This window comes from Macaca nemestrina, chromosome 10, assembly GCF_043159975.1.
Source record: "Macaca nemestrina isolate mMacNem1 chromosome 10, mMacNem.hap1, whole genome shotgun sequence".
NCBI classification, from domain to species: Eukaryota; Metazoa; Chordata; class Mammalia; order Primates; family Cercopithecidae; genus Macaca; species Macaca nemestrina.
In genome coordinates, this window is record NC_092134.1 from 16,897,300 (window position 1) to 16,922,540 (window position 25,241).

The window sequence follows — 25,241 nt, forward strand, 5'->3', positions numbered from 1 at the left end:
GCTCATATTTAACAAAAGACACGAAGTGGCAGCTCTGTTCCAGCTGCTTTATGGGTGTTATCTCACTTTTATCCCCATTTCACAGCTAAGGAAACTGAGGCTCAGAGAGGTTAATTAACTTTCCCAAGCTCACACAAGAGTTAGGGCCGGGCCTGGTGGCTCACAGCTGTAATCCCAGCACTTTAGGAGGCAGAGGCAGGTGGATCACTTAACGCTAGGAGTTCGAGACCAGCCTGGCCAACATGGTCACACCCCATCTCTACTAAAAATGCAAAAATAAGCTGAGCATGGTTGTGGGCACCTGTAATCCCAGCTACTTGGAAGGCTGAGGCACAAGAATTGCTTGAACCCAGGAGGCAGAAGTTGCAGTGAGCCAAGATCTGGCTACTGCACTCCAGCTTGGGCAACACATTGAGACTCTGTGTCAAAAAAACAAGCAAACAAACAAACAAACAAAACAGAAAAGGGGACATCCAGGGAAGGGAAAGAAGCCAAGCAGGAGTGTGAGCATAGAAGCAGAAAAGGACACTAGTGTCACATCACGGGCAGCCTCAAGAGCTAAGGATACTACCCTTCTTAATTCAGGTGGTTCAGGTAGACAGTGCCAATCCATATGGAGTGAACCTCTCTTTCCCATTTCTTAGGGAACCTGCCTTCCCCCTGCTAGAATTACATTTTAGAATTACAATTAGAACTCCCCCAGCTAGAATTAACATTCTAGGCAGGCTCCCAAAGGAATGGGGATGCTGTTACCAGAAGGGGGAGGCACCCTGGACGCAGAAAGAAGAGAGAGGTCGGCTATCATCAAATCCTTCCGCTCATTCATTCAATAACAAATACGTATTGAACATCAACAGCATGCCAAGCCTGTGCTTGACATAGAGTCACGAACTCTTGGACTACGGAATCTGCCCTTCGATTTTCCCCTTTCCACTGCTGGATTCAGCTACCCTTTGCTTGCCTTCAATTGTTTCAGTTCTTCAAGTTTAAATTTCTGAAAGAGGCCAGGTATGGTGGCTCACGTCTGTAATCCCAGCACTTTGAGAGGCTGAGGCTAAGGCAGGCAGATCACTTGAGGCCAGGAGTTCAAGACCAGCCTGGGTAACATGTTGAAACTCCGTCTCTACAAAAAAATAAAAAATATACAAAAATTAGCCAGGCGTGGTGGCGCACGCCTGTGGTCCCGGCTACTCGAGAGGTTAAGGTGGGAAGGTCAATTGGGCCCAGGAGGTTGAGGCTTCCATGAGCTATGACCATGCCACTGCACTCCAGCCTGGGTGAGAGAGCGAGACTCTGTCTCAAAAGTAAGTGAATTAATAAATAAATTTCTCAGAGAGTTCTGATTCTCTTGTGTTTTGAGTCTGACTACACAGTAGGTCATGAGCCCAGTCTAATTAGACAGAAAACAGCTGACCATGGCTCCTCAAAGCAGAGCACCACAGGCAGGGATGTCAACATAACCACCTACAGTCAGAAGGTCGCTGCAGCAGATTAGCCACATCATCACCCTTCACTGAAGCCAGCGCATCTCTCCCACTAGCAACAGATTCATACCCAGAGTTACCTTTTTTTTTTTTTTTTTTTTTGAGACAGAGTCTTGCTCTGTTGCCCAGGCTGGAGTGCAGTGGCGCGAACTCGGCTCACTGCAAGCGCCACCTCCATTCTCCTGCCTCAGCCTCCTGAGTGCAAGCGTCCATGCCATTCTCCTGCCTCAGCCTCCAAAGTAGCTGGAACTACAGGTGTCCGCCTCCACGCCTGGCTAATTTTTTTGCATTTTTAGTAGAGACGGGGTTTCACCATGTTAGCCAGGACGGTCTCGATCTCCTGACCTCTTGATCCGCCCACCGTGGACTCCCAAAGTGCTGGGATTACAGGCATGAGCCACTGTGCCCGGCCCATACCCAGAGTTACCTTGATGGTGCTGGCTATAATCCTATACCCAGGACATTGTTTCAGTCACAAAGGTTGGGGAAAAATGATTATAAACTCTCCTAATACAGACAGTGGTGATGGTTGGGATGCAAATTATCACTGAGCAATTTTTTTTTTACCATTGCATTTGCATTAAGCCATTTGAATACTACTGAATGATTTATATGTTGAAAGGGACTCTATTCCCCATTGCAGGAGATGAGACGCACAATTAGCTCATGATTAGTCATCTCTGAAGAAGAGGTATAATGGGCCCGAGTGGGAAAGTAGAAACTCACGGGTTCACCAGGCACAGTGGTGCACGCCTGGAGTCCCAGCTACTCAGGAGGCTGAGATGAGAGGATCTCCTGAGATGGGAGTTCAAAGCCAACTTGGCAGTATAGCGAGAACTTGTCTCAAGAAAGAGAATGGAAGGAAGGAAGGAAGGAAGGAAGGAAGGAAGGAAGGAAGGAAGGAAGGAAGGAAGGAAGGAAGGAAGGAAGGAAGGAAGGAAGGAGGGAGGGAAGTTATCTTAGGATTGCACATTGGGTCTGCCTTTCTAAAGAACAATTTGGCAATAGCTATTAAACACTGAATATACAAAATCTTTTTGATCCAGTAATTCTAGGAATTTGTCCTAAGGACGTAATCAGAGTTGTATGGGGAAATATTTCTCCAAGGTGGTTCACTGCAGCATTAATATAATACTAAGCCAGGTGTGGTGGCTCACGCCTGTAATCCCAGCACTTTGGGAGTCCAAGGCAGGTGGATCACGAGGTCAAGAGTTTGAGACCAGTCTGACCAAAACGGTGAAACCCCGTCTCTACTAAAAATACAAAAGTTAACCAGGTGTGGTGGTGCGCGCCTGTAATCCCAGCTACTCAGGAAGCTGAGGCAGGAGAATCACTGGAACCCAGGAGGCTGAGGTTACAGTGAGCTGAGATCACATTACTGTACTCCAGGCTGGGCAACAGAGCGAGATTCCATCTAAAAAAAAAAAAAACATATATATGTGTATATATATGTGTATATATGTGTATATATATGTATATATATGTGTATATATGTATGTATATATATTGTATATGTATGTGTATATATATAGTATGTATGTGTCTATCATGTGTATATATATTACTAAAGAAATTAGGCCAGGCTCAGTGGCTCACGACTGTAATCCCATCACTTTGGGAGGCTGAAGCAGGTGGATCACTTGAGGTCAGGAGTTGGAAACCAGCCTGGCCAACATGGTGAAACCCTGTCTCTACTAAAAATACAAATTTAGCTGGGTGTGGTGGCACACACCTGTAGTTCCAGCTACTCTGGAGGCTGAAGCATGATAATTGCTTGAAGCTGGGAGGCAGAAGTTGCAGTGAGCTGAGATAGCACCACTGCCCTCCAGCCTGGGGCAACAGAGTGAGATGCCATCTCAAAAATAAATAAATAAACAAATACATTTTTCAAAATTAGGAGCAACCTAAATGTCGAATAATTGAGGATTAGCTAAGTAAATGATGGCACGTCCATGTGATAGACGCAGTGCAATCCAAAAGAAATTATGTGAAAGAGTATTAAATGACATGAGAAAATGTGGTATTTTAAAAAGCAAGCTGGCCAGGCACAGTGGCTCACGCCTGTAATCCCAACACTTTGGGAGACCAAGGTGGGTGGATCACGAGGTCAGGAGTTCAAGACTAGTCTGGCCGAGATAGTGAAACCCCGTCTCTACTAAAACTACAAAAAATTAGCCGAGCATGGCGGCAGGCGCCTGTAATCCCAGCTACTTGGGAGGCTGAGGCAGATAATTGCTGAACCCCGGAGGCGGAGCTTGCAGTGAGCCAAGATCATGCCACTGCACTCCAGCCTGGGTGACACAGTGAGACTCCATCTCAAAAAAAAAAAAAAAAAAAAAGAGCAAGCTATAAAACATTATGAACAATACACCATTTCTGTAAGGTTAGTTTTGAAAATATTTGGGCAACAGGATAGAGTGCAGGAATAATATAGCGATTAAGGCCAAGGCTTTGTGCTCAGACAGATAAGAGTTGAATTCTTAGCCCCGCTACTTATCAGCTTGAATACTGTGAGCCTCAGCTTCCCCATCTGTGAAATGGGACTAGCACAGGGACTATCTAACACCTAGGGCATGACGCTTATTAAACAGATGTTCCTAACGAGAATGGTGGGCAATGAACAGTGTGTGTGTGTGTGTGTGTGTGTGTGTGTGTGTGTGTGTGTGTTAGCTCACTGTGGATACTTTCTTGATACATTCAATTCTTTCTGAATTAGGCAGGTATTGCTATTGTAATTAGGAACAAAGTCATTAACATAAAAAATAAAAGGCATAATAGTTTAGAGAGAAATCCCAAGAATATTATTCAACATCAGAAATGTCATCAGGACAGAAGGAATGTCAACTGTGTGCTAATTTGCCACGCAAATTTTGCTCTCAGAGTCGTCTGTTTCAAATCATGTTGTGGCATTTCTGTTCCTCTTTTTCTTAAGGACTTGTTCCAAGAATTTAAAAAAAATTTTTTTATTTAATAAAAGAAAAAAGGAAAACCCCCAAACTTCAAGCCATGTGGGTGAGTACAATTTGCAGAAAATATTTCCAAAATGTTGTGGCCAATATAGGCCATGTTTTAAACCTCAGATATCTGAGCAAATATCTAAGTTTTGCTTATAAACCATATGAAGTCCTTCAGACTGGTAACACCTGGCTTGTTGGAAATTATTTAGGGGGAAGGCTCCAGGGACGTTCATTAGTTTTGCCTGCCCGGTCTCCAATCCCCCTTACCTCCCATCCCCATCATCTGGCATCTGAACCTGGATATTTATCTGGGAAACTACCGCCTTCCATCTAGAACCATGTGATTCAGTGGGGCCCACTCATGTCTTGGTTTGACTCAGTTCTGACCAATAAGACTATTACATTGTTCTGGCCCCCAGGATTGGCTCAAGGGTGGACATGTAATCCAAGCTAAGGCAATCAGAGTCAAGGAATCCTAGCCCTGGGATTTTTGCTAGAATTATTGACAAGTAGATGCTGTCTTTCCACTAGGGTGCTAGGTGATGGCATATGAGGCTGAAACTGCTAGAAACAGTGTTAACACCATTTAGAGAAAGCCTGCTTAAGAATGGAACAAACACAAAGGAAGAAAAGCCAAGAAATGGACACAGTCAGATTCCTGCTGATAGCCTTCAAGCACAGAGATTCAGCCATGCCTAATGCTCGCACACACTCCTCTCTGTGTAAGCCAATTTGAATTGGTTTTCTGTTGCTTACAACTGAAAACTCCCTGACTACTACAGAAGATCAGTCTGAAGTGGCAAAAACATTAATTCCATTACATGTTCCAAGAGCCAACAGTGTGTATAGTATTTCAGGTGCTAATGACTCATTCAGTGTCTCTTAAGTGGAGCTCCTCCAGAACTGGCTTCAGAGGACACCTAAGAGCCCTTTGTAATTAGCTCATTAAAGGAACTCTGGCAAAGTGGTTGTCAACTTGCTTGAAAACAGTTGTCTTGGCTGGGCGTGGTGGCACATGCCTGTAGTCCCAGCTACTGGGGAGGCTGAGGCAGGAGAATTGCTGGAACCCTGGGGGTGGAGGTTGCAGCAATCTAAGATCATGCCACTGCACTCCCGCCTGGGTGACAGAGTGAGACTCTGTCTCAAAAACAAAAAACAAACAAACAAAACCAATTGTCTTGAGTAGGCTAAGCCTTTCCCCTGCTACCTCGAATACATGATACGGCTTTGCAAAACATTTTTCAGTGTTAGGACAAATATAGGCCTACATTCAACCTCTGGCCCAATTAATACAATTCTCACTAAAATGTTTAACCCTTTATTTGTAATCCTTTTACCTGAACAGAAACAGTAACAAAAACAAAACATTGCAAAGAGGTTGTATTTTAGAGAGAGTGAGAGAGACCAGCCACTGTTATGCTTCATAGTGGGTTCTATGGATAATGGTGAAGCTATTTATATTTCATTTTACTATCCTATTTCCACTCCTTTTGCTGTGTTTAAGAAGCTATAGATTGCCTCTAAATGCTGAGTTCCTGGGCAGTTGTTCTTTTTCCTCTGTCAAAATGTTTTAAAGGATAGTCAACAACCGAAGAAGTCAATTCAAGTTGAAAAGAGCCTTTATTGAATTCCCAGTGATCACAGGACAGGGCCAGACCTGGGGAAGATGAAAAGATGAGGAACCCTAATTCAAGTTTCCTGGAGATCACTGTCTGGTTGGGGAGACAGGAATGTGGTTTAGTGTGGTAGGCCTAGTCTATCTGCATTCAAATCATGGTTCTGTCACTCCAGCCAGGTCCTTGGGCAAGTTCCTGAATCTCTCTGTCCCTCAGTTGCTTCATCTGTGAAATGGGAAGGATCATGATAGTACCTACCTAATAGTCATGTTCTGATGACTAAATGAGCTAGTATACAGGAACTTCTCAGAAGAATGTCTAGCACTCAAAAAAATGTCAAAGTTTTCTTTCTTTTGTATTTTAATTTGTGTCTGGTTTTGATGTTTCCCCAATACTTCTCAGGTATACCTTGGGATCAAAAATCAGCATGGTGATTTTTGGCGATGGTCATTGTGATGGTTAATATGAATTCTCAACTTGACTGGAGTGAAGGATGCAAAGCATTATTCCTGGGTGTGTCTGTTAACATCTGACTGGGAGAGGCAGACCCACCCTCAAACTGGGTGGGCGCCGTCTAATCAGCTGCCAGCACGGCTAGGATTAAAGCAGCCAGAAGAACATGGAAGCACTAGACTGGCTGAGTCTTCCAGCCTCATCTTTCTCCTGTGCTGGATGCTTCCTGCCCTGGAACATCGGACTCCAAGTTCTTCTGCTTTTGGACTCTTGGACTTGCACCAGTGGTTTGCCAGGGGCTCTCAGGCCTTCGGCCACAGACTGAAGGTTGCCCTGATGGCTTCCCTACTTTTGAAGTTTTGGGACTCGGACTGACTTCCTGGCTCCTCAGCTTGCAGACGGCCTATTGTGGGACTTCACCTTGTGATCGTGTGAGTCAATACTCCTTAATAAACTCCCCTTTATATACACATCTATCCTATTAGTGTTGTCCCGCTAGAGAACCCTAATACAGTTACATATATCCCAAAATTCCCTCACAAGTCCCATGGGAAGCAGCTACACTGGCCATCCATAGATCATCTCTCAATACAGTAAGTCCTGCCCAGCCAGTTGATTCCACGTTATTATTTGGTTGGGAACCAGATGAAGCCGTTTCCTTGTATTTAGAGGTCAAATTGTAGGGGAAATGTTAATCTTTCAATATTGTAAAAACATGTATAAACACTGGACTCCTACTCAGGGCAGCAAAGGGCCACATGGGAAAAGAAGCTGGTGATTCCTGAGGCTGGTGGAGGATCAGCCATCTGCAGCTGCCACCTTAACCTCACCCTGGACATGCTCCCACTCCACAGCCTGCAGAAGCAAACTGCCTGTCCTTATTATATTATTCTTACTTTCTCTTCACAAACATACATGACTGAGTCCGTGTACATTAAAGGCTTATGGGATGCAATTTTCTGTGTTTAATTGTTTTTTTTTTCTTTTTTTTTTTTTTTTTTGGAGACAGAGTCTTACTCTGTCTCCCAGGCTGGAGTGCAGTGGTGCCGTCTCGACTTACTGCAACCTCTGCCTCCTGGGTTCAAGCAATTCTTGTGCCTCAGCCTGGGATTACAGACAGGCACCACGCCCGGCTAATTTTTTGTATTTTAGTAGATACATGGTTCCACCATGTTGCCCAGACTTGTCTCAAATTCCTGAGCTCAGGCAATCCACTCCCTCGGCCTCCCAAAGTGCTAGGATTACAGGCGTGAGCCACCGAACCCAGCCCAATTCCCTATATTTAATTCTGCTTAATATTAAGACAGTTCGGAAATGGTAGATATCAGGCCACATTTGGCATCTGGAGTTCCCAATCCACTTTTACCTGGTAAAAATGTTAAAAAGTGTGACAGCTGGAGTTTCAAGCATGAGACTTGAGTCCAAAGCCTGGCACCACAGTTTACCAGGAGGTGACCCAGGGCTGGTCACTTCATCTCCTTCAGCGTTAGTCTCCTCCTATGAAAAAGAGGATCTTGAAAATATTCACCGCCTGCAGTTGCTGAGAGATGAAGGTTAAGCGCACATAATTGTTAGATTTTAAGTGCATTCATAGCCAGGTGTGGTGTCTCACACCTGTAATCCCAGCACTTTGGGAGTCTGAGGTGGGAGGATCCTTGAGGTCAGGAGTTTGAGACCAGCCTGGGCAACATAGTGAGAACCCATCTCTACAAAAAATAAATTAAAAGAAACTAGAATCAGCCGGGCATGGTGGCTCACACCTGTTATCCCAGCACTTTCGGAGGCCTAGATGGGTGGATCACCTGAGTTTGGGAGTTCGAGACCAGCCTGACCAACATGGAGAAACCCCATCTCTACGAAAAATACAAAATTAGCCAGGCGTGGTGGTGTGCACCTGTAGTCCCAGCTACTAGGGAGGCTGAGGGAGGAGAATTGCTTGAACCCGGGAGGCAGAGGTTTCAGTGAGCCAAGATTGCGCCATTGCACTCTAGCCTGGGCAACAGGCTTAAACCCCGTCTCCAAAAAAAAAAAAAAAAAAACCCAAAAAACTAGAAAGTGCATTCATGTATTATTTACTATTTCAACAAATTTAGCATGGTACCAAGGTCTAAGTGAGTCTAAGGGACTAAGTCTAAGGGTTTAAGTCAGTCCCTGACCTCAAGAAGCACCCAGGTATGTGGAGAAGGTGTCATAGCAAATGTATAATGCCACTATGACGTGGCGAGCGTGATCACCATTATCTCTGAGTACCTGCCAATACTCCAGTCTTTTTGTAGCTTCAAATAAAATGATCTGTTTTGTTTTGACAGTTAGTTAATACATGTTTGGACAGCTTCTGTTATATATTTTGGAAGAGAAACACAATTTGGGTTATAGATACACTCTGAATATGTATATCCTTCCAAGCCATGACATTAGGAGGATTGACCAGTACAATTAGTCTTTTTTAAGAAATATTTATTTTTAATGTTTATTTTAGGTTTAGGGGTACATGTGCAGAGTTGTTGTATAGGTTCATTGCATGTCACGGGGATTTGCTGTACAGATTATTTCATCACCCAGGTAATAAACATAGTACCCAATAGGTAGTTTTTCTATCCTTTCCCTCCTCCCATCATCTACCCACACGTAGGCCCTGGTGTCTGTTGTTCCCTTCTTTGTGTCCACGGGTGCTCAATGTTCAGCTCCCACTTATAAGTGAGGGTATGTGGTAGTTGGTTTTCTGTTCCTCCGTTAGCTCATTTCGGATCATGGCTTCCAGCTCCATCCATGTTGCTGCGAAGGACATGATCTCACTCTTTTTTATGGCTGAGTAGTATTCTATGATGTATATGTACCACATTTTCTTTATTCAGGCTACCGTTGATGGGCATTTAGGTTGATTCCATGACTTTGCAATTATGAATAGTGCTGCGATGAATATATATACGCATGCAATGAATATATACATGCATATGTCTTTTTTTTTTTTTTTTTTTTGAGACGGAGTCTCGCTCTGTCGCCCAGGCTGGAGTGCAGTGGCCAGATCTCAGCTCACTGCAAGCTCCGCCTCCCGGGTTTATGCCATTCTCCTGCCTCAGCCTCCTGAGTAGCTGGGACTACAGGCGCCCGCCACCTCGCCCGGCTAGTGTTTTTTTGTATTGTTAGTAGAGACGGGGTTTCACCATGTTAGCCAGGATGGTCTCGATCTCCTGACCTCGTGATCCGCCCATCTCGGCCTCCCAAAGTGCTGGGATTACAGGCTTGAGCCACCGCGCCCGGCCGATACATGCATATGTCTTTATGATAGAACAGTTTATATTGCTTTGGGTATATACTCAGTAATGGGATTGCTGGGTTGAATGGTAATTCTGTTTTAATTTCTTTGAGAAATCGCCATACTGCTTTCCACAATGGCTGAACTAATTTACATTCCTACCAGAGGTGTATAAGTGTTCCCTTTTCTCTACAGCCTTGCCAGCATCTCTTATTTTTTGACTTATTAATAATAGCCATCCTGACTGGTGTGGATGCTCTCATTGTGGTTTGGATTTGCATTTCTCTAATGATTAGTGATGTTGAGAATTTTTGTATATGCTTTATTGGCCACATGCATGTCTTCTTTTGAGAAGTGTCTGTTCATGTCCTTTGCCCACTTTTTTAATGGAACTGTTTATTGTTTTGTTTGTTAATTTAAGCTCCTTATAGATTCTGGATACTAGACATTTGTCAGATGCATAGTTTGTGAATATTTTCTCCCATTCTGTAGGTTTTCTGTTTACTCTGCTTGATAGTTTCTTTTGCTGTGCAGAAGCTCTTTAGTTTAATTAGGTCCCATTTGTCAATTTTTGTTTTTGTTACAATTTGCTTTTGACATCTTCATTATGAAATCTTTGCCAGGGTCCATGTCCAGAATGGTATTTCCTAGGTTACCTTCCAGGGTTTTTACAAGTTTTAGGCTTTATATTTAAGTCTTTAATCCATCTTGAGTTGATTTTTGTATGTGGGGTAAGGAAGGGGTCCAGCTGCAATCTCTTCTGCAGATACCTAGCCAAGTATTCCAGCACCATTTATTGAACAGGGACTCCTTTCCTCATTGGTTTTTTTGGTCAACTTTTTCAAAGATCAGACAGTTGTAAATATGTGGTTTTATTACCGGGCTCTCTATTCTGTCCCATTGGTCTTTATGTCTGTTTTTGGACCAGTACCATGCTGTTTTGGTTATTGTAGCCTTATAGGATAGTTTGAAGTCAGGTAATGTGATGCCTCCAGCTTTGTTCTTGTTGCTTAGCATTGCTTTGCAATTTGGGCTTTTTTTTTTTTTTTTTCTTTTTGTTCCATATGAACTTTAGAATAGTTTTTCCTAATTTAGTGAAAAATGCCATTAGTTTGATAGGGATGGCCATGAATCTGTAGATTCCTCTGGGCAGTATGACCATTTTAACAATATTGATTATTGCTGAGCATGGAATATTTTTCCATTTGTTTGTGTCATCTCTGATTTCTTCATGCAGTGTTTTATAATTTTCATCATAGAGATCTTTCACCTTTCTGGTTAGCTGTATTCCTAGATATTTTATTCTTGTCGTGGCCATTGTGAATGGGATTGTGTTCATGATTTGGTTCTCAACTTGGATGTTGTTGGTGTACAGAAATGCTACTGATTTTTTAACACTGATTTTGTATCCTGAAACTTTGTTCAATCAGTCTTTTTTGGTTCAGGAAAATAATTTTGAATGACTGTTCATGATTAAATCAAACAGATTTGTTTTCCATTAGCAAATAGTAGTTCGTTATTGAGTGCATGCTGTGCATATTTTCTACAGAAAAGTAGTCCAGCTTGGCATCAAATGGGCTCTAGCATTTATTAGCCTCAGGGTCTCCTCTGAAAAATGGGCCGCAATAGCACCTACCTGATAGGGTCAATGTGAGGATTCAGTAGGGTGGCTTGGTACCACAGGAAGCATTCAATAATGGCAATAATCACCATTGTCCTTGCAGAAGAAGCCTGGGCAGGAGAGAGGGTTTTTTTTTGTGCTGAAAAGACCTTTGTGACTGCTCTGACCTCTTCAGGGAGACCAGTGGTGTCCAGTTTAAGAGGGGTTATGGCCGGGTGCAGTGGCTCATGCCTGTAATCCCAGCACTTTGGGAGACTGAGGCCAGTGGATCATTTGAAGTTAGGAGTTCAAGACCAGCCTGACCAACATGGCGAAAGCCTGTCTCTTCTAAAGACACAAAAATTATCCAGGCGTGGCAGCTTGTGCCTGTAATCCCAGCTACTTGGGAGGCTAAGGCACGAGAATTGCTTGAAACTGAGAAGTGGAGGTTGCAGTGAGCCGAGATCATGCCATTGCAACCCAGCCTGGGCAACAGAGTGAGACTGCATCTCAAACACACACACACATACACACACACACACACCCCTCCCCATAAAAGAGAGGTTAGATTCTCATGTCAGCATGTAAGGCAAAAATGAATCAGGTTAAATTACCCTTGAAAATTCTCTTCCCATAAAGTAAGGTATATATGATATTGTTTATAGAACATTCAGGTTAGAGAGCCACTAAGTCAGACCATAGAAGGGAGTGAAAGATATGTTTACCTACAGCTGCCTGGGCATTGCAACCGTTCTGTCTCTAAGGAAGCGAGTCTCAAGTAGGGGCAATTTTTGTCCCCTGGAGGACATTTGGCAATGTCTCGAGACATTTTTTATCATCGTCATTCCTAGAGCAAGGTATGCTGTTGGCATCTAGTAGGTAGAGGCCAGCGATGCTGCTCAGCATCCTGCAGTGTACAGGACAGCCCCCAAGAGCAAAGAATATCCAACCTGAATACCAGTAGTGCTAAGGTTGAAAAGCTCTGCTCTACTATCAAGTCACACTTAGGAATGAGGGATGGGTAGAGTCTGCTAGGATGTTTCTGTTTGTCCTGGGGTTTAGTTAGATGCCATATATAAGAGCCCTTAGCTCAGGGCCTGGCACACAGTAGGTGCTTAATAAACATTGCTGGGTTTGAGGTTAAAGCTTACTTGATGGGGCCTACTACATACACTCTGTTTTTTGAAATGTGGTGGAGAAGAACTCACCACCTGCTTCCTGTCTTTCCAAGCAAAGCGCTTTCTGTTTCACCCTGTTCACCAGTGTTCGTTCTCATGGTGGCATCTTACATGAGAGGCTCTGAAGCCAGAACCAAAATCGGTTATGATTCCACTGTATCACTAGTACCAAAACTTTCTTGGTTTTTGTTTGTTTTTGTTTTCTTTTGCTTTTTAAGAGAAGGGTCTCACTCCAGCCCAGGTTGGAGTGCAATATCACGACTCACTGCAGCCTCAAACTCCTGGGCTCAAGAGATCCTCCTGTCTTAGCCTCCCAAGTAGCTAGGACTACAGGTACGTGCCACTACACCCCATTAATTTTTTAAAAAAATTTTTGTAGAGATAAGTCTTGCTGTGTTGCCCAGGCTGCTCTCTAACTCCTGGCTTCAAGTGATCCTCCCACCTTGGCTTCCCAAAGTGCTGGGATTACAGGTGTGAGCCACCATGCCCAGTCCTAGTGCAGAAACTTTCTAATTTGGATTCAAAACTAACAACTGTTCAGCTCTATATGGACAGCCTTCTCTTGCACCACATGATTTCTGCAAAAGGAACTGTCACAAATATAAACTCTACTTCCCCCTAACAGGCTGGATCTGAAATGGGAGTTCATGAGTCCAAGGCAAGGGAGTTGGAGGGTGGTTGGCCTGCACAGCCTAGAAAACTCTCAAGGCCCACAAAAGCAAGAAAATTGCTTTTAAAGGAAAGAAATATTTCCATTTCACTTCAACCCCTAATGCATCACATAACTCTAACATCATTCCTGGTCCAACTGAAATATTTGAATCCAAATAGTCCTTAAGTCATTTGGATCCTATTCAAATGTGAATTCATCTCTTTAATCACTCTTCCTCTTATTTTTGAAGTAAAGACTAATATTGAAAGTTAAGGGTCTATTTGTTAATTTTTTTTTTCATTTAAGATTTTTAAATATAGGTTTGGTCACCACTGCTTTCTTCCCCATCATTACCTTCTCATCATTGTCTTGAAGTTCCTAAACTTGTCTTTTTCTATTTTTAAAGTTTCCCTTCATTTAAGTATTGTGGACAGCAGGCAGACTGAATAATGATGAATATAATTAATATTCAGACTTAACAAGTCTTACGAAAAGACCTTTTTATTCCAAAGGAAGGGATGTGATGTTTTGGCAGCATATGGTGTCACAGTGACAGAGTCAAATGCTAGAGTAGCCCAGTGCAGGGATATAGCATGTCTTAGCCATACTTACCCTGAGAGGGAGTCACATATATAACAGCCTATTTAGATAGGTCTAGAGAAGGAAAGGGATATTCCCACCATGGCGTCTTTCTGTTTCACATCTGTCTTGGGAGCTTTCGTGAATTGAAATGCTGACTTGGTGTATCTGTATGAAATGGAGTGAGACACATTATACTCAGAAGCACAGCACCTTCTCCTTGAAGCTCTCCTTCTACTAGAACAGCTATGATAGAAGAGAAGACTATACTAGGATCCAGGAATGACAAATACACAGCCCGTCCACCACTCTCCATGGCCCTGCTCACGGCAGACATTACCAGTCCATCACAGCACCCTTCCCCTCCCCACATAGAGAACCCAGACTTAGAGTCACAATATTCTCCCAAAACCATTCAGGCAGTCACTGCCAAGTGATGTCAGGGTAAGCATGCAAAACAGAAATGATTTTTAACCTCTGTTAGGTAAAGAAGGATATACTTAGAAGAGCACAGAAAGATTGTCACCACCATATTCTTTTCCAGAAACCTTTTCAGTGCTCTAAATCTCACTCTACTGCCCTGAGTAACTGTGAGCTTGGCCTGCTCATTTGCCCAAAGGTTTGGAAGAGAAGAGGGAGAAGCTGGTTTTGCTTTCTACATGGCCATTTGGTTTGAAAGCTTGCCTCAGAGTTACTGAGTGTATGGAAACATAAATTGAGTGAATTCACTTTTTTTTTTTTTTTTTGAGATGAGGGATGGCTTTTGCTCTGTTGCCCAGGCTGGAGTGCAGTGGCACAGTCTCAGCTCACTGTAACCTCCACCTCCCAGGTTCAAGTGATCTTCCACCTCAGTCTCCCAAGTAGCTGGGACTACAGGCACGCACCACCACCCCCAGATAATTTTTGTATTTTTTGTAGAGACAGGGTTTTGCTATGTTGCTCAGGCTGGTCTCAAATTCCTGAGCTCAAGTGATTCACCTACCTTGGCCTCCCAAAGTGCTAGGATTACAGGTGTGAGCCACCATGCTTGGCTTAACCTTATTTTTTAATACAGCCTGAATCCACAGTTTTAAGCAAAATGCAGATTTTATTTATGTGTAATTTTCCTCTTGAAATCATACAAGATATGCTCCCTAAATAAAACAAATAAAAAACCCTACGACTACTGTTTTTCCTCCTTGAATTTCCAGTGTTATTACTATAGGGATTTTTTTTTTTTTTTTTTCTGAATAAGTCCCTAGTACCACTTTATCCACGAGGCCTCAGTCTGAGGTGGAGCTTTAAAAACAATCTAGAACTAAAATCAATTCTACCATTTTATAATTTGCTCAGTAAGATGGGAAAAAAAAGTATATGATTTTCAAGTACTTTCTACATTCTTGACTAAAACCGGCAGTTTTTTTTTTTTTTTTCTTTAAGCAAATGCAATTCTCTGGGTACTTACTGTAAGAGGATTTTAGTCATTGGAGACATTTAAAAAAAGATCTCAAGCGAGAATTTTTCTTCACATTTTTTTCAAAGGGATATTTACCCTGGAAAATGCTACATTTAGAAAAATTGTGCCTTAGATGACAACAAGCCCACTAAGTTTTGCTGATTTGAGGTTGGGGGGAGGAGAGTGGGGTGGAGGAGGTTGGAGGCTGTGTGAAGAGAATTCTATTTACCCATGAGCCAAGCATGATTTTGGAGTTCATTTTCATTCATTTATTTTCATTTATTCATTCATTCATTCATTCATTCAATCAATCAACAAACACATATTGAGGGTCTGCCATATGCAGAGTGCTGTGCTAAGCAATAGAATTATAGCCATGAACAAAACACTGTCTTCAACTTCCCAACCCCTCTCAACCTGGTACTGCCAGAGAATGACACCCTAATGTCCTAAGATGGTAGTTCTCAATGCGGGGACAACATTATCCCCCCAGGGGACTTAGACGATGTCAGGAAACATTTTTTGGTTGTCACAACTTGGGGATGGTGCTGCTGGCATTTAGTTGGTAGAGGCCAGGGATGCTGCTAAACATCCTACAATGCATAGGACAGCCCCCACAATAAATAATTCTCCAGCCCAAATGTCAGTGGTAAGGACTCTGCCCAGTCCAGGCACAGAGACTCACACCTATAATCCCATCACTTTGGGTGGCTGAGGCAGGAGGATCACTTGAGGCCAGGACTTCAAGACCAGCCTGGGCAACATAGCAAGACCCCATCTCTACCAAAAATTAAAAAATAAAAAATTAGCCATGCATGGTTAGGTTCACTGGTAGTCCCAGCTACTTGGGAGGTTGAGGTGGGAGGATTGCTTGAGCCCAGGAGCTGGAAGCCATAGGGAGCTATGATCACACCACTGCACTCCAGCTCCAGCCTAGGGTACAGAGTGAGACTTTGTCTGTAAAAGAATAAAAATTAAAACAAACAAACAAACAAAATCACCTACCCTAAGGCATCTAAGGTATGTAATGAATTAACTTGTAGCTAATGGCTCTAGTTAAGCACCATCCTTAGGTGAACCGAGAGAGTAGTAGCTCAGTTCATTTTCAGTCAGGCTTTATTTTGTCATGGAACTCTGATTGAGAAAGGTTGGTACCGTGGCTACTCAGAGCGTGGTCCATGCATCAGCATCCCCTGGGAACTTGTTGGAATTGCAGAGTTGGCCAGGCATGGTGGCTTACGCCTATAATCCCAGCACTTTAGGAGGTCGAGGTGGGTGGATCACTTGAGGTCAGGAGTTCAAGACCAGCTTGGCCAACGTGATGAAACCCCATCTCTACTAAAAATACAAAAATTAGCCAGGCGTGATGTTGGGCACCCATAGTCCCAGCTACTTGGGAGGCTGAGGCAAGAGAATCGCTCGAGCCTGGGAGGCAGAGGTTGCAGTGAGCCAAGATTGCGCCACTGCACTCCAGCCTGGGCAACTGATCGAGACTCTATCTAAAAAAGAAAGAAGATGCTTTGTGTCTGGAGTTCAGCGAGTGAAGAGTGATCAGAGCTGAGAATGGTGAGGTCAGCAGGACATGAGGGACTTTATTCTAGGAGCAAGTGGGAACAGTTCTGCTGGGCTTGATCCCCAGCCCCTTATCCGGTGTGGCACAGGCAGGGATGCTATTTGTGACCATGGGACAGGGTGAGGCTGTTCTAAGCAGCTGCGAGAACTGGTCAGACCAGGGTCGGAATCCCACGAATGGTAATTGTCCCAGGTGACCCAAGTCTGCCGTGAGACAGAGCGAGAACAATGCCGATGGGGCCACATGGCTCCCCCACCCCTCTGACTTAAGGCTACAGAGTCATTATGTCAATATATTTTTGTACAGATTTTGTAGTTTATGACACATTCTGGCAACGTTTAGATGCAATTTCAATGAGCCAGAATGTAGTACTGTAAACCCAAAACTGGATATCCCTTAAAGCTGTTAGAATCTGGCAGGAGACCTGCTCCCAATTACAAGCACAGTTTCCAACTTCACTGTTCCCATCCTCAAAGCACTGAAAACAAAATCCATTTTTAATGAGGAACTACCAAACACTTTGCATTCTATTAATGTCCCCTTTGGGCTTCCAAGCACCAGCATACCTTACACACAAGGATTGACCCCTGCTAACTGATGACCAGGGCAAGGGACTTTCTGCAGGTTTCCCTCCTCGGCACAAGTATTACGACTGAATGAATGGGCGTTAAGTCATTCTGTTGTCATCTTCTTCGATGTCTATCAGCACATGGATGGCCTACAGGGCGGGGTGCGGATTCAGGTTCAAAAGAAGTCATTTGCTCACACAGTATACATTCAGCTGCCTGTCTCCCTAGCATACGACTCATCTTACAAACCATCCATTATCCACTCGGCAACTGGCAAATGTGAACTTGGCCAATGTCGAAGCAGAATGATGAGATTCAACTTAGAAGAAGTGGGAGAAAGTGGGAAAGTACAAAGAGGAACCAGACGGTTTTCCAACCTGTAAGAACATGTTGTATTTACCAGGCCCGGTACAAAAGCCAAACTCTGTTCCCGTTGTTTGTCTTCTGCTCGGGGGCCTGGGTTATGTTTGGTGCAAATAGGACAGTGCACCCCCTCACTTCCATCTGATGATTGGCGTATTGTTTAGAGACGATGAGGGGTAATCTTGTGCTCTGGAGGAAGTTGGCAAGAAAGTTTAATTCTATTAAAAGAAACGCGCGGTCAGGATTCGGTTTCCTATTCTGAGTCAAGGCAGAGAAGAGAGTCAGAAATTCCAACCCAGAGGGTCAGGACGGGCTCCAGGACCTCTTGAATCACATCTGAAACATGTTCCCCATGCTCCTTTCTCCTCCCTGTTCTTACAACTGGCCAACTGGGATTACACAACTTGCACTAATTTTATCCCACATGCGGCTGTTTCTTATTAGGAGCCTGTACCTTTTTTTTTTTTTTTTTCCTGTGCCATGTCATCTCTCTTGAATCAGGTGAGTAACTCCACTTCTTAACAGGGAGATTCTGTTCATTCTCTTGGCTGGAGTCAAGCAATGTGCACTTAACTTTTTCTTAAAGTGTGAACCTTTATGTTTTTAACCCCGTCATCTGCCTTTCTCTCGCCTAAGTCTTGCTTTCCCCATTTGAAGAGCTCTGCTCAACCAGCAACCAACGGAAAAGTGAACATTGGGTGTCAATCAACAGAATGTTTTTGGTCACCCAATACCCAACAACTGTTTCTAGAGGGTTTTGTTTTCTCCCCCACCAAACTGGTGCCTTTTTTTTTTTTTTTTTTAACTGAATTCACCAGATGTTTTGGCAGTGCATAAAACCTGGCTTTCCTGCCTTCCAACTGGATGAAATTGGATCCAAATCACAGCACGTTGCCTCCGCTTCACCAACCAAGTACTTAATGGTTCTTGAGAATAATGCAAAGATTGAGATCAGTTTTTCTTTAGGCATTGGGACTATCAGATCCAGGTGTTAGCATTTTCTGGCCTTCAGGGCCTTGCAGTGTTTCTAGGGAAGCCCCAGATCCATGAGTATGAGTGGGTTTCCCTACTGTTACCTTGCTTCATCATTTCGATTTTTCTGGCTGTGTATCAGAAACTGCAATACCGCACCCCGACACCCCTCTGTGGAGGGTGAAATGCAACAGTGGCACACGCATGATTCAATCACATCTGGAGGAAAACTGTTACGCAGTTCCAATTCCATCTTTGCAACTGCAGGCCTCCCCAAGCCAGAGGGAGAAGCAGGACTCCTTCATCGGCCTCCAGTCCCTCTCCCCCATGCCCTGTTTGGCTTAGCACAAGCCCGAGCGTGCCATGCCACCTCGCCAGACCTTGCCAAAATCCGTGAATGGCACAGAACGCACATTAAACAGATGGAATGCAACATACATGTAAAGAAATAAGAGCTTTGCCAGGAAAGTTGGCAGCGGCTCCAGAATGCTTTAAACAGTGTGGGGAGGGGGGTGGGTAGGGAGAGGGAGCCCAGAGTCGGCGAGGCTGCCTCCTTCTCCGGAGCTGTTTCTTTTACAGCCATGACCTGTTCTGCCAGTCAAGATAAATACCGTGTTAAATGCCCCCTTTTACTGGCTCCTGGTACCTTGGCAATGCAGTTTGAAATATGGCCTGCTCTCATTGGAAAAATGTCCTTTTAAGTGAGTGGAAAGGAGGTACTCCTTCTAACCAGTAAGTAGGAAGGTTGTGGATGGCGGAGCGTTCTGAACACAGACACGCTCGGGAAGTAGATGGAATCGCCATGGAGTCAGTACTGCTCGTTTATAAGCCACTGCCTTTAGAAAGTTCGTCGCAGACACAGAGTCACGACTGGGGAGTGCGGAGCTCGATGTCAAGGCTTTTCTGGCACCTTTGGCTTCAGCAGGAACAATGAAACGGCAGCCCAGGATGGCTGGCTATTTCACAAGGCACCTTGGGACAGCCCCGCCTTTCCTTCAGAAGAAGATAAAGAACAGGGTTAACCAGGTGCGGCCACAGTTCAACCCACTCAGGCCGTTTAGCTTTGCCGGTCCCCACAGTCACAGGACGTTCAGTAAACACGGCAGCCACTTGCCACATGCGTGAGAAGCTAGATGGATCTGCCCAAAAGGTTTGCCATCACAGCAGACGTTCACGAAACAATTTCTGCGTGCCAGGCACATGCCAGGCATAGCTAATGAATCATCCCCCTATCTCCCTAGGTAGGCAAAACACTACCCCTGTTTCCCCTATGAAGAACCTGAGGCTCAGAGAGGTTGAGTAACTTGTCCAGGATTTCACAGCTATTCAAAGGGAAGCTGGAATTTGAACACAAGTCTGTCTGGTTGGTTGGGCATCATGGCTCACGCCTATAATCCCAGCACTTTGGGAGGCCAAGCGGGGTGGATCCCTTGAGGTCAGGAGTCCGAGGCCAGCCTGGCCAACAAGGTAAAACCCCATCTGTACTAAAAATACAAAAATTAGATGGGTGTGGTGGAGTGCACCTGTAATCCCAGCTACTTGGGAGGCTGACCAGGAGAATCGCTTGAACCCGGGAGGCGGGAATTGCAGTGAGCCAAGATCAAGCCACTGCACTTCAGCCTGAGCAAGAAAGTGAGACTGTGTCTCAGAAAAAAAAAAAAAAAAAAAGTCTGTCTACTCTTAATGATTAGACTGTAAGGGCCTCATGCTGGCCTCTACCAAAATGCTCAAGGTACACATGTTGCAGAATCATCTTCTTTATCCTTAGAACTGCCCAGTATAGGCAAGTGTTTGCATTCCCCATTAAAGATGCTATAGGATGTATCAGTTTCCTGGGGCTTCTATCACAAATTATTACAAACTAGGTGGCTTAAAACAACAGACATTTATTCAATCACAGCTCTGGAGGCCAGAAGTCTAAAATCAAGGCATCAGCATGGCTGTTCTCCCTCCAAAGGGACTAGAAGAAGCCTTCCTTGCCTCTTCCAGCTTTGGTGGTTGCTGGACTCTTTGACTTGTGGCTGCATCACTCTCATCTCTGCCTCCATGGCCTTCACCTATGTGCATGTCTTCCTCCCTTATAGTCTCTTATAAAAGCATCTCTATTGGATTTAAGGCTTATCTTAATCCAGGATCGTCTCATCTCAAGCTCCTTAATTAATTATACCTGTAAATATTGTTTTCCTTTCCTTTTCTTTTGTTTTAGAGACGGGATCTTGCTCTGTCACCTGGGCTGGAGTGCAGTGGTACCATCAAGGCTCACTGCAGCCTCGACCTCCCAGGATCAAGCTATCCTCCTGCTTCAGCCTCCTGAGTAGCCAGGACCACAGGCATGCACCACCATGCCCAGCTAACCTTTTTACTTTTTGTAGGGATGGGTTCTCCTTATGTTCCCCAGGCTGGTCTCAAACTCCTGGCCTCAAGCGGTCCTTCTGCCTCAGCCCCCCAAAGTGCTGGGATTACAGGTGTCAGCCACCATGCTGGGCCTCTTTTTTCTAAATAAGGTCGCATCCCCAGGTTCTAGGAATTTGAACCTGGATCTTTTGGGAGGCCATTTTTCAGCCTACCACGCAGAAAGATGCCAGTGGCACATGAGGTGATTCATTCAATAAGAGTCTTTCCAATTTTGCAGATCTGCAGGGATCATTATAGAATTTAAAAAAATATTTCCACCATTCCATATCCTTTTTTGAAACCAACGAGTATCATAACCAATATTTAAGAAACTCTCACCAAATCCTGCCACTTAGTAAGTGTCACGTAGTCCTCATAGGTACCCTGCAACAGATACTGTTCTTCCTCACTGAACAGGGTAAGAAAATAAAACTATGAGAGGTTAAGAGCCTTGCCTAAGATGTCACAGCCAGGAATGGGTAAAGGTGGGATTGAACTTTCAATCTTTCAGGCTCTGGAGTCTTGAGTTTTTATGCAGGATGCTAAAATGCCTTTTCTTAGAAATGTAGGACTTGGTTAAGAAGCTGAGGTTTGGAAGGAAGTGGAGGTCTGGGGTGATGGGACAATTTATGCTATGTTTAGCCAAGAATTATTCTTGCACAGAATTTCCTGAAAGGCTGAAAGCAGGCTTTTGATTGGAAAGGTAATCCACAAGTTGGTTCACCTGATGAAGCTGAGGATCACTCCCCTCAATGCTTTCTCTCTCTCTCCCTCTCTCCCTCTCTCTCTCTCCTTCTCTCTCTCTCTCATGGCTGAAACTGGTACCTTCCGGCAGAGACACCAGGAAGTTGGAGGCAAATGAGAAAATATCCATTTTCACTGTCTCACAGATTTCAATTCAGTAACATCTGCCAATCATATATTCTTATCGCAGGGATATTTCATTTTTGCTGTGCAATCATCTGACTCAAGAGACTGGGTAGATGGAAGGTAAAACCAGACATGCTTACTTGAGGATGGCTGCAAATGGCAGGTGACTTCTCCTGGCATCTGGCGACCACATCCACCGATTCAGGCTCCATGGTGGACAAGATACTATTTCTCTTACAGTCAGAGCTGCTGAGGGCTAAGTGCTTAGAGCTTCTCAGCAGCCCTGTGAAGTCAGATCAATAATGACCTGATCTAGTACTCAGGGAGGCCAAGTTACACACCCAGAACTGACAATCGGCAAGTGCTAGAATCCCTCCAGGTTGCCTGAGTTGCTGCAATACTCTCTCTCTAAGCCCATGTCTCAAGAGTTGCCACTGTTTCAATGAAAGTAAATATAGATAAAGCAAAGAAGAAATTAACTCATTCACTCATTCATCCATTCATTCATCCGTTTCTATAGTGTCTGCATTATGTGCCAGAAAAGCCAACAGGAAAATCCCTTCATCCATGTGTGTGCCCCGGATTCTGTGAGTGCTGGGCACCTTGCCCGACTCATAGTTCCTACCTTCCAGAGGTTAAGACTGGAATGTCTATCAATTAATCCAGGACAATATAGCAAATGCAAGAGAGACCAAGAAAGAGACAGAGCCACCAAGGATTCCTGGAGAAGACACTTGAGTTGAGATTTGAAGGGAAGAGGTAGGTGTCAGCCAGAGAAGGAAGGGCTAGCCCACATTTTATTTATTTATTGAGACAGAGTCTCACTCTGTTGCCCAGGCTGGAGTGCAGTGGCTTGACCTCAGCTCACTGCAACCTCTACCTCCCGGGTTTAAGCGATCCTTCCACCTCAGCCTCTCAAGTAGCTGGGACTGCAGGCACTCACCACCACACCCAGATAATTTTTGTATTTTCAGTAGAGACGGGGTTTCACCACAGGCTGGTCTCGATCTTCTGACCTCAGGCGATCCGCCTGCCTCACCCTCCCAAAGTGCTGGGATTATAGGCGTGAGCCACTGCGCCTGGCCTGGCCCACATTTTGGGCGGTGGGTTGATGTTCAGCAGGCACACCCCAATGTGACTATGCCAGGTTAAATATTTGATTACCTCCATATTGATTGGTAAACAGTGAGGGCTCAGAGCCCACCGAGTGGCCCCCTCCCTACCTCCTCTGTCTTGGATCTCTGCTCACTTCACCACGATGCAGACATTAAAGTGTTAACATCTGGCACAGCAAGAAGCTCTGAGACTCTGCCCCACTCCTGCTCTTTAGTCCCTTCCAGTTGGTGCTGGTGCCCTACAGAGTGACATGTATTTTGATTTTTTTTTTTTTTAACTCCTGGGCTGGGGAGCAATTGAGTAAGATGGCACGTAGGCCTGGGACATGCTGGCAGTCACCATGGCTGGAAAACAGGAAGCCACAGAAGTGCTGGAGGTGAGGCTGCAAGACTCAGAATGAGCCCCTGGGGAAGGACCTTGTGTGACATATGAGAGAGAATAGACTACCTTGAGGATAACGTGGAGACACTGGGGTTTTTGTAAGCATGCTATTTTTTATTGATGTGTAATTATACATAGTATAATAGACTCTTCTTAAGTCTACAGTTTGATGAGTCTTGACAGGGTATATATACCCCTGTGTGGCCACCACCCGTCCACAGGTGTAGGTATAGAACATCTCTGTTCCTCCAAGAACTTCCTTCTGTCCCTTCCATGGGAGATTTTAAGCAGGGGAGTGGCATGGCTACACTTAGCGTTTTTCAAGTTTGCATTTGGAAAATTGTTTTACCCACTTCTTGAGCCCCTCTTGCATGCTGCACACTGTTCTAGCTGTAGAGAAGAGGGACGGGGCACATTCTGGTGGAGGAGCTCCCTTTTGGAGAAAGGACAAAGGCAGTCAATGGTGTGCAGAACCAGCTTGATGGGCACACAGCCTCTGCAGTCAGAGGGGCCCCCAGGCTTGGTTTAATGCTCTGCCGTCGCCATGTTTAAATTCTTAATAGTTTTTGGACGAGGGGCTCTGTGTTTTTATTTTGCACTGGGTCCCATGAACAAAGCAGCTGGGCCTGACATTCCAAAGGAAATTAACAGGAGCCGAGAGAAAGAGGATATAGAGGGTCTTAAAGAGAAGATCCTCTCGGGAGGAACGAGGAAAGAAGTCAGCCAGGTGACGAGTGAAGGTTGCAAGAGGGATTCGCTTCCCTCAAATTCTCTGTTTAGCGATAAGCATAAGATAGGGGAGACATTTCATATCTGCCGCTGTTCTTATAACTCTACCCACAGCCCCAGTAAATGTATATGGGCTCAATTAATTACAATGACTAACGCATCTGACAAGCCAAATATTAGCTCGCGAGAACTGAGTACACTTATAAGTATTAAGTACAGATACAAATAATTAACAATAAGCTCGCTGGCGTTATTATCTTCTAATTAACTATAGAAAAAATTCAAACCTTAATCCAGAGCAAAATGAAAACAAAAGGAAAGCGAGACCTCTGTCAGCTTTAGAAACGGAGGTGTTGTAAGGAAGAGAGATAGGGCTCGGTGGATTTTCATCTGCACTGATGATGAATTTCATCAGCCTTCCTTTGCTGACGTCAAAGCCAAAATAAGTGCCTTGGTCTCTGTTTCTCCCTGCTGGGGCCAGATGTCCAATGGGAAGAGTTTGGCAGAAGATAAACTGGAGGTCTGATTACTAGAAGCAGGAGGAGCAAGGTTGGCATTGCCCTGGAGAAATCCATCTCTATCATCCTCAGACAGACCGCTTGTCGCTGGAATTTGGAACAAAGAGAAGTTGAGTTGAAAGGACTCCAATCCTCTCTTGGCAACTGGGTCTTCTTCCTGAAAGGAATCCTGAAGTTGGGCAGTTCAACTAAAAACCGAAACTAAATACCTGAGCTGCCATGATATTATTGCCAGTAAATATTTCTAAAGCCAGGGAATCTAGAAACAGTTTTCCTGACTGATGTTGCTTTCCATATACTATTAGGCTGGTACAAAAGCGTTTGCAGTTTTGCCATTACTTTTAATGCAAAACTGCAATTGCTTTTGTACCAACCTAATACAAAAAAAGGAAGTATTTGCAATTATCTGTAAAACTTGGTTCTAAAGTCTCTAGTTTGGTCTAAATGATGTGGCTTTGCTGCTTTGGGCTCCCTAGTTCTCTGGATACTGCAGAAGCCCTTGTCTGCATTGTGTTAAAGCCTTGTTACCTCTGTTGGCCTTTGTAA

At 44.3% G+C, this 25,241-nt stretch overlaps 1 long non-coding RNA gene across 2 annotated transcripts in view; it reads left to right on the forward strand.

Moving 5' to 3' along the window:
• LOC105495266 (uncharacterized) overlaps positions 1 to 7,434 on the forward strand; it is a 38,433-nt gene extending 30,999 nt beyond the window's left edge. For both annotated transcript variants that reach the window (XR_011608799.1, XR_011608800.1), the window contains exon 4: positions 6,460 to 7,434. This is a non-coding gene — a long non-coding RNA (uncharacterized lncRNA). The remainder of the gene's footprint in view (positions 1 to 6,459) is intronic.
• The last annotated feature ends 17,807 nt before the right edge of the window (positions 7,435 to 25,241 follow it).